The sequence below is a fragment of the Fundulus heteroclitus genome, chromosome 22 (assembly GCF_011125445.2).
Source record: "Fundulus heteroclitus isolate FHET01 chromosome 22, MU-UCD_Fhet_4.1, whole genome shotgun sequence".
NCBI lineage: Eukaryota > Metazoa > Chordata > Actinopteri > Cyprinodontiformes > Fundulidae > Fundulus > Fundulus heteroclitus.
The window spans coordinates 12,081,478-12,090,917 of record NC_046382.1 but is presented as its reverse complement, the minus strand read 5'-3'; positions in this window follow the sequence as shown (position 1 = coordinate 12,090,917).

The following is a 9,440-nucleotide window of genomic DNA, read 5'->3' as shown; positions in this document are numbered from 1 at the left end:
GGGGGCGCGGTCAGCCAATGGAGAGGCAGCGACGACGCGACGTGCCAACGGAGCATGCGCGCAAACCCCCCGTTCTTTACGTCGGCAGCAAATGATGCAAGAGCAGAGGAGATTGCCAGGGTCTCATGAAGACCGAGACACCTTCTGTGGTCGATCGGGTTGAATGATCAACCAAGAAGGCTCTAAAAAATTCGCAATTTGCATCAAAACTTGTGACCCTCCAAGTGTTTCCTGCCTCTGGAGACAAACATCTAATCTGTGCACAACCGCTCCTTATTGTCTCAGATGAACAAAAAGACTCCTGGTCACGTGTCCTGAGCTCTGATGACTCCATGGTTCAGGATTATGGCAAACTGTTCATGAAAATGTCCTACCCGCTTGATTTCAGCCATGATCGCTGTCCTGTTGCTCTGACCCCATCATCATGAAGTGCTTGGAGAAGATCCTCCTGCCACACATCAAGGACGCCATCCCTGCTGGCCTGGTCAGCCTGCAGTTTGCCTACAGGGAGAGTCACTTGCTGGCACTTAATTCGTCTCTAACTCATCTGCAGCATCCCAACACCTTTGTTAGGATGCTATTTGTGGACTCTTTCACCACCGTGCTCTCTGACATGCTGGTTCTGAAGCTCCACAACCTGGGATTGTCTCCACCGTTCTGCTCCTGGACCAGTGACTTCCTCATCAACAGGCCCCAGGTGGTGAGGATAGGGAAACACATCTGCTCCACTGATCCTCAACACAGGAACACTGCAGGGTTGTGTCCTCAGTCCTGCTCTCTCCTTACCTGACTCCGCCAGATAGATTTGCTCCGCATATCCATCTGGAAACCTTCCGTTGAAGTAATTTTGGGAAGGGGCGAAAATACTGGTTAGCTGATTGGCCTATGTTGGTGATAGACGGGCCAAATAAACCAATCAGATTTGTCGTCGCTCGTAACAGAGCGACGACGAAAACACAACCACAAGCCTAGCTACTCTTGCTGCTGCAGGTAAAGGCTCGTTAGCTCAGCAAAGAAATACTCTGTAATTCCGATAAAACTTGCTCGATAGCCACGCTAACGCTAGTTTCATCGGCTGAAACCGCCATGTTGTTTAGACTGAACTGTCGCGCTTCTCGTTGCGTCACACCTCAACCCGCCTCAAAGCCAATGCTGATTGGACGTTCGTTTGGTGAACGGCTCCAAATTTTCTTTAACGGAGAGTATCCAGACTGATCTGCGAGTGAAACCTTGAAAGCTCGCAAGATCAGGATGGTCTCACGAGGCTAGCTCTCTCCACCCTCTTCATCCATGACTGTTCTGCTATCCCCCCCACAAACACGGTCACCACCACGTCTCACCGTGGAGGTGGTGTGTTCAGGGTGATGGCACAGTTAGTTTTCCCTCGACACATCCTGCACAATTTTGCACGTTGGCCCAGAACTTCAATTGGCTTTTTGTTGAGTGGGGACCACTTGCTGCTTTACTCTACCATTAATAATTGTCCTGCCACCCGACTCACCAACCTGAGCTTTAAATGTCTGCAGCTCCTCCAGAGTTACCTGCTCCTCTGATTAATGTTCAGCCTCTCTGTTTAGGTCAAAAGACGTGCCTTGGAGATTCTCTTCATATTTTCCATAAGGAGGCTTGAACAGCTCTTTGGAAGGTGTCCAAAGCTCAGAACGTTGACCAGCCGTCTGTTTTCCTTTGTCTTCATGCTGCTGTTTGTTCACTAAGGTTCTCTTAACGTTGCTAATTAGCTGACTTTAGAGCACATTGGGTGTCCCTGGAATTCATTTGGGGGTATTAGAGTTTGTGGGGGCTTAACAAACATGCAATTTAGCTGTCTATATTTTATATTTGATTATTAGGTGTTGGCCTATCACATGAAACCCCAATAAAATGCATTAATGTTTGTGGTTGTAGTGTGATAAACCACAAACATGGATATGTTTGCAAGGGGATGTCTATGCAACTTACCACCAGAGGTGGGTAGTAACTAGTTACATGTACTCAGTTACATTTACTTGAGTAACCTTTGGAGCAAAATGTAATTTTAGGAGTAGTTTTACGTCACTTTACTTCTTACTTTTATTTGAGTCATATTATTATTCAAGTATCACTACTCTTACTTGAGTAAAATTGCTGGCTACTCTACCTGCTGTGGGTAACTTCATGAATAAAGAACAGACTTGTAACCAAAACAAATGCACCAGAGGGACAAAAACCTAGAGTTTATGTTAAAGTGAGACTTCTTATTTATACACAAGCTTTGTTATTTTAATGGTATTTGATCATTGAGCCATTTTGAGGACAAATAAACGTACCATAAACAGTAGATGTTGTCAATGGAAATACTTTGCATTGTTCTAACATACTGTATATACGTTCACTGCTGTAAGTATTGGTTTCAAGTTTAATGTTGAAAAAAATGATCCAGAAAAGTGTTTATTTTGTCTGTAGTGTGTCTTTAGTCTTTAAAATGCAGAATTTAGGAAGAAAATAGAGGAGCTGTGCAACTCCTTTAATGACAGACTTAGACACCTTGTTTGTAAAAAGGAGCACTACCACAGGTCATTCATCCCTGCTGCCATCAGACTTTACAAAGCTGCACTATAACTGTAAAACCTTGTGCAATAACTATTTAATACCCTGTGCAATAATCCTGTTAAATAAGAGACTTCAGCTGTTATAGTTATCTCACTACCGTTCTTTACCTGGTACCACTTTAATGCACAACGTCAAATCTATACACACACACACATATATATATATATATATATATATATATATATATATATATATATATATATATATATATATATATATATATATATATATATATATATATATATATAATGTACATAATGTACTTCTTAAATCTCTGCTTTATTTCCTTTTTTTTTCCGATCCACTGTATATATGTATATGCACCTTTTCCTCCTTTTGGCACCTTCTTTATACTATTGAGCCGATGTGACACGAGAATTTCTCCACTATGCGGTCAATAAAGTCTATCTTATCTTGTCTTATTTTATCTTAATTTGCACATATCTTCACATTTTTTGTCTGTCCAATTACATAATTTTTTAAAAAACATACATAAAAATAATTGAAATCAGTTAAATATTATAACAAGAAACTGCTGATCTTCTGTCTGGGAAAAGTGACTGGATGCGAGCTGTGAATAAACACTTTGATGTAATGTACGTATTTGAACGCCAGATGGCGCCACAGTAGAATAGTTGGACCAGGTGGTCACCAACCTTTTTGAAACTGAGAGGTACTTCATCAGTGCTGTGTCATACAAAGGGCTACCTGTACTGTCCTTAGAACTACAAGAGTCCAAGCTCACCTTAACTTTACGCAATATAAATACGGTTTTAATGCTTTTGTCATTTTTTAAATCTATAGAAATACAAGTATTAAATAAAAATGAAGAGCAACTGAATATAATAGCATTTTAGATGCAGCTCACTAGAGGGTTGTGCTATTTTTATTTAATTGGCTTGTAGGCACCACATACAATTTGTTGTAGCATCTCTTTCAGTGTTGTGGTTCATTCAGATGAAACTTTGTAAACCTAAGATATGGTGGCATTTTTTTTTCTATAGAGGCTTTCCCTTTCACCATCCCATACATGCTTTAATTATTCAGTCTTTCTCTAAGACCTTTAGCATGTAATCTGCTAACTGAGGCCTGTAGTCGGAGATAAAACTTTTTTTTTTTGTCATTTCTCTGAGCAGTGCGTGGTGAAATCAATGGGATGTCCGCTCCTTGGAAACTGATCAGAGCTGTGAAAAGAATTTGTTCCCCCTTTTCTTCTATTTTTGATTTTTTTTTGTCATTTGGTGTATGTCATTTAACATCAGACAAAGATAACTCGAGTAAATATTAAAAGACAAAGTATTTGAGGTGGGATGGGTTCTTGAGAAGTCATACAGTAACCGTGAGTAATCCCATTTTTTTCAACCGCACCCAGGACTGATTTACTACCTGAATCATAGAACCCAGGAGTCCTTCAGATAAAACCTGTCTGACAACAATACGAAGTTGCCCAAAACCACCCGATTAACCAACACATCATGTCCCGATCAAAGGAAATCTCATGTACCAGAATGGAAAGAGGCTCACAAAGCATTTTCTGAGGCTTTGGGACTCCAGCGAATCACAGTGAGAGGCCTGAAAACGTGCAACAGTGGAGCGGACATTCCCAGGAAGGACCGGCTGACCAAAACTACTCCGAGAGCTCATCAACGATTCATCCAGGAGGTCCCTGAAGAACCTGGAGCAACATCTGCAGCGCTGCAGACCTCAGTGTCAGTGATTCCACCATAAGAAGGAGGCTGACTGCACAAAAATGGCCGCCGTGGGAACGTTCAGAGGTCTAAACCACCGTTGACCCAATAAAGAGCATAAAGGTCTGCCTCAGATTCGCAAAACAAACAGAAATGGGCCCGTCTGGGGAAAATCCATCTGGTGCCTCATAACATCTGGCATAAATCTAACAAATCATTTTTAGAGAAGGAACATCATGCTGACAGTAAGGCGTGGTGGTGGTGGTAGTGTGATGGTCTGGAGCTGCTTCTGGACCTGGAAGACCTGCAGACTGGGAATCCTGCTGCCTGGCAGAACATCCTGAAGCAAAATATCCAATTCAATTTTATTTATATAGCGCCAATTCATGAAACATGTCATCTCGAGGCACTTTACAAAGTCAAAAATCAATCATATTATACAGATTGGTCAAAATTTTCCTATATAAGGGAACCAGTTGATTGCTTCAAAGTCCCGACAAGCAGCATTCACTCCTGGAGAAGCGTAGAGACACAGGGAGAGTCGTCCGGCCATCGGCTCGTGACGTAAGTTGAAGTGCACTTGGGTCAAACAGCTGGAACGGCTCACAAAAACACAAAAAAAGTACGATTTAGCAGTAGCATGGTCATTTTCTGAATTTAAACCCAAATGGCGTACTGCATATTGACCTTAAACAAGCCGCTCCCTCTCAAAAACCCCTCCAATGTATAAAGAAATACAATGAAGTAATTATTTAAAAGCATTCATTTTACTTTCATTTACTTGGGGATATATTTGTCTGATGTTAAAAGTTAAAAGTCTGACATATTTAAAGGAGACAATCTGTAATGGAGCGAACACATCAGAACACACATGCTCAGATTAGCAGGGGGGTAGCCAAGAATCGCTTCTCTAAGGTCATTGCTGATGTCTTTCCACCCTGGCGGTGTGATAAAAACCACCTAAAAGGCTCCAGACCAGCAAAGTGCCTAAAAACGTCTCTGTAAAACCCTAGAAGTGAAGGAGCGTGGGCTTTAGTTCTAGTTTGGTGTCGGTTTCAAGACATTCGTCCAACAAATCTGCAACCGGCAAGTCGTGGGTCTCTAAAATGAATCAAAACAAACAGGGACGGACAACAGCAAAAAAAAAAAAAAGAGAAAAAAATCTACTTTTAATTTTGACAAACAACAACAACAAAAAACTGTAAATGGTAAAAAACTGAAAGAGGCCTTTAGTGTCATGGTTGTTGCCATTAGCTGCCATAAAGAGAGCAGCAGGATCCTGATCAGAGCTGCAGAGAGAAGCAGCCTTCTGTCTCTCTGCCTCCGTTAGTGACTGTTGTCTGTGTTGTCCTCAGTGACCTTAGCTGTGTCGTTGCTAAGTTGAGTTAAACTTTGCCTCCGTCCACAGACAGAGACAGCCTGTCCCCGTCCCCTCGCAGCTGTGTGGCCCGAACGCTGGAAATAGCTGCGGGCCTGCGGAGCAGGAGCCACGGATGTTTAACGGTGGCTGACGTTGGCGTTGTGGCGCCGCGGAGTGGATGACTGGGGACTCATTAAAGAAAGAAAGAAAGAAAGAAAAACACAGAATCCGCTGCAAAGAAGAAGAAAAAAAGACACTACACAGACTTGTTGATTGTCAAAAGGTTTCAGTTCATGCATGAAAATAAGGATAGATTGAAATTTTGAGAATGTTGTCCTGATTTTATACAGCTTCCTGTTCTGTTTTGTGTAATATTAAATGTTTGGTAGCACTGATTTGCTAAAAGCATATAATTTTTACCATTATTTGTGGTAAATAAAGTCCCAGAACATCAGAGGTTTCTAAACTACTCAGATTGGACCAAGGCACCAACAACACGCCCTGTCTAAGGTTGCTTAAATCGCCTTTCTTCCACATCAAGATGTTCAGCCTGAGGTGATTTTACATATATAGTATAAGTATGGATCATGCTTATACTATATTTGGACCCATATGGTAATTCATAACCGAGCAGGCGTCTCCCAGGAGGGCATCCACAGAAGTCCTCTGACGACTGTGCCCTGGTTGGTCTCACCAAAGTGGAGGACGACTCGGGTTAAAGACAGTGGACCCAGGACTCTCTGGTGCCAGTGGGACCGTTTCTGGGTCAACGTGGGGTAAAAAAAACAGGTGGATTTCTGCAGACACACATCCACCACCCTGACACCGTTGATCATCCAGGGAGGGTGACACTGAGACCCTTCTAAGCACCTGGACAACAGCTGTGCTGTTCACAGTAAACGTCACAGCAGTTTGGGTTGGGTGGAGCTCCTGGAGGCCTTTTTTGACCTCTGGTGGCATCAGCCTTCTTCTATGGTGGTTTGTTGATGAACGATGGAACAAAAGAAGTTGTTCTATTTGCAGCTTTGCAAAGGTTGCACAAAATTAGATTAAAAAAAAATCCCCAACAATATACTTAGCTTGTTTCTTATTATTAATAGAAACAAGTAAAGTCTTTCTTTATGTTCGTTAATGTATGGAAGAAGTCAAGGATTTACTTTACCTTTGTTTTTCCCTAAGTCTGTATTGTCTTGCTACTGAATAGCGCTCTAGAAACAGAAATAAAGCTGCCTGGCCTTTGTTGGAGCAGCAGAGGAAGCAGTAAGACAGTAGATCTGCTGATCAGGAGGCCCGGTTCTGTCCCACTCTGGACCCGGTGCAGGTGGTGGGAGACAGAAAGCTGTTTGAGAGCTGAAGACCTTCCTCAGTGACACGCCGCTGCATCTGTCTTATTTCAGATTACATCCTTACATGCTTCCACTTGTCTGTCACTCTGCTGCTGGTATATCTATATCCCCCTTGAGGGACAATAAAGGACATTTCTACTGTATTTCCATGTTGAAAATGCTTTTTTTAATTGTTTAGATGTAATATTCTAATCGTAAATGTTGCGTTTTTGTTAGCTGCAAGTGGAACATAACAATAAACAAAGTAAAAGCTGGAAAACACTGTAGAGGAGCTGAGCAGCTCCTTTAGTGACAGACTTAGACACCCTGTTTGTAAAAAGGAGCGCTACCGCAGGTCATTCATCCCTGCTGCCATCAGACTTTACAAAGCTGTACTATAACTGTAATAACTTGTGCAATAACTAATGTGCAATTACTATTTAATACCCTGTGCAATAATCCAGTTAAATAAGTGACTTCAGCTGTTATAGTTATCTCACTACCTCCCTGTTGTTCTTTACCTGGTACCACTTTAATGTACAATGTCAAATCCATATGTATATAAGTCACCTTAAATTATATATATATATATATATATATATATATATATATATATATATATATATATATATATATATATATATATATATATATATATATAGGGACACACTGTATATACCTTATGCAACTTTTCCTCTTTTTGGCACCTTCTTTTGATTATTGAGCCGATGTGACAACTGTGAGATCAATACAGTCTATCTTATCTTATCTTGTCTTATCTTAATTTGCACATATCTTCACATTTTTGTCTGTCCAATTAAATAATTCTTTTAAAACATACATAAAAGTAATAATAAACAAAATCAGTTAACTATTATTATGACAAGAAACTGCTGATCTTCTGTCTGGGAAAAGCGACTGGATGCGATCTTATTTTATCTTAAGTGTGTGATTTATATAAAGTGCTTCATTTGGGGAACAGAGTTGCTGAAAAACGTTCCCCTGTATTATCGGATTTAGCAAACATAACTTAAATATGATATTTATACACGACTTTAAGGTGTGTGATATGTGAACAGAGCAAAAACAATACCAGGTTACTTTTTACACTTTATTGTATATTTATATATATATTTATATATATAAAACTACAAAAGTAAGACCGTTTTCAGTTCATAAACAGCTGTCAAGCTGAGCATTTTATTTTCTACAGATCCACCGATCCAGTGGTCAGCTGATAGGTTCTCTCTCTCTCTCTCTCTGTGTTTGTTTTGTTGCATAGAAAAAGGCACAGCTCTGAGGTCTGTAAGAAACAGCCCGTGTTGAGGGAAGCGGCCTCGACCGCGGCCGGTCCTTGTGCGCCGCCACTGCCACGCTTGGACGCAATAAAACCGATTTGGTGACAAACACTGATTGAGACGTCTCAGGAGACTGAATGTTGGTCGTTCTATGTACATTACTTTTGGCATGAAAGCGTCCACGACAGGCTTTGGAGTCTTGACATCTGTAGGTTTGAGTCCGAGTTCTTTTAAATATTGCTGCATGAATGTGAACCGTTTGCCTTCAGCCCGAAAACGAAACAAAACAAAACAAAACAAAAAAAAAAGTACAAAAGATATAAAAAGTCGTGGCCACCCCGCAGGAGAAAAAATAAAATAAAAAATCCAGGACAATGCAACAAACCAACAGATAAACAAGATAATAAACGAACCTATGTGTATATAAAAAAAAATGGCTTCCACCCAGGATTTCACGCTCTGATACATTCCTATCTAAGGTACATTCCTAGCACACATTCTGTACACACATTTACAATCCATGTGTCCACTTCACATCATGAATAAATATATTTACACAGAAAAGACAAAACAAAAACCCAAGATGAATAAATAATTTCAATGGAAATTAAACAAAAAAAAAAAAAAAAAAAGCACTCCAAAAAAATTTAAAAACACACCGAAAGGAAACAAGACGCAGTCGTCTGCAAACAGTATCTGTGGAGCTGGACTCACCATCTGCTTTGAGCAAACACTCGGCCGGGTGACGCTGAGCTACGTCAGCCGCGGGACGTGAGGGTTACTGTTTAACTCTTAAAACGTTTTCTACAACTGGCACGGTTTCCCTTACGTGGTGCAGCGCTGACGCTGCAGTTCTCAGCTGCAGGTAGCTTCACACGGTTGATAGTTTTAGATAATCTACAATGCGACACTTCCTGCTCAGTTCATGTTTTGAGTGCACAGCTAGTTTTGTCAATCTTGTGCTTTTTGTCAGCAGTGTATTTTCTTCATTATCTCAAAGGGTGATGCGAAGGCCTGGTGATAAATGTACATTTTTATTATTGTTGTAACGCGGAAGATTTGCCTTTTGGGGGGGCCACATGCATAAAATTGCCCCACAGTGCCAATAAAATGCAAAATATGTAATAGTCCAAGACAAAAAATACCAATGTAATCATTTTGGATCATATTCCTTCACAAA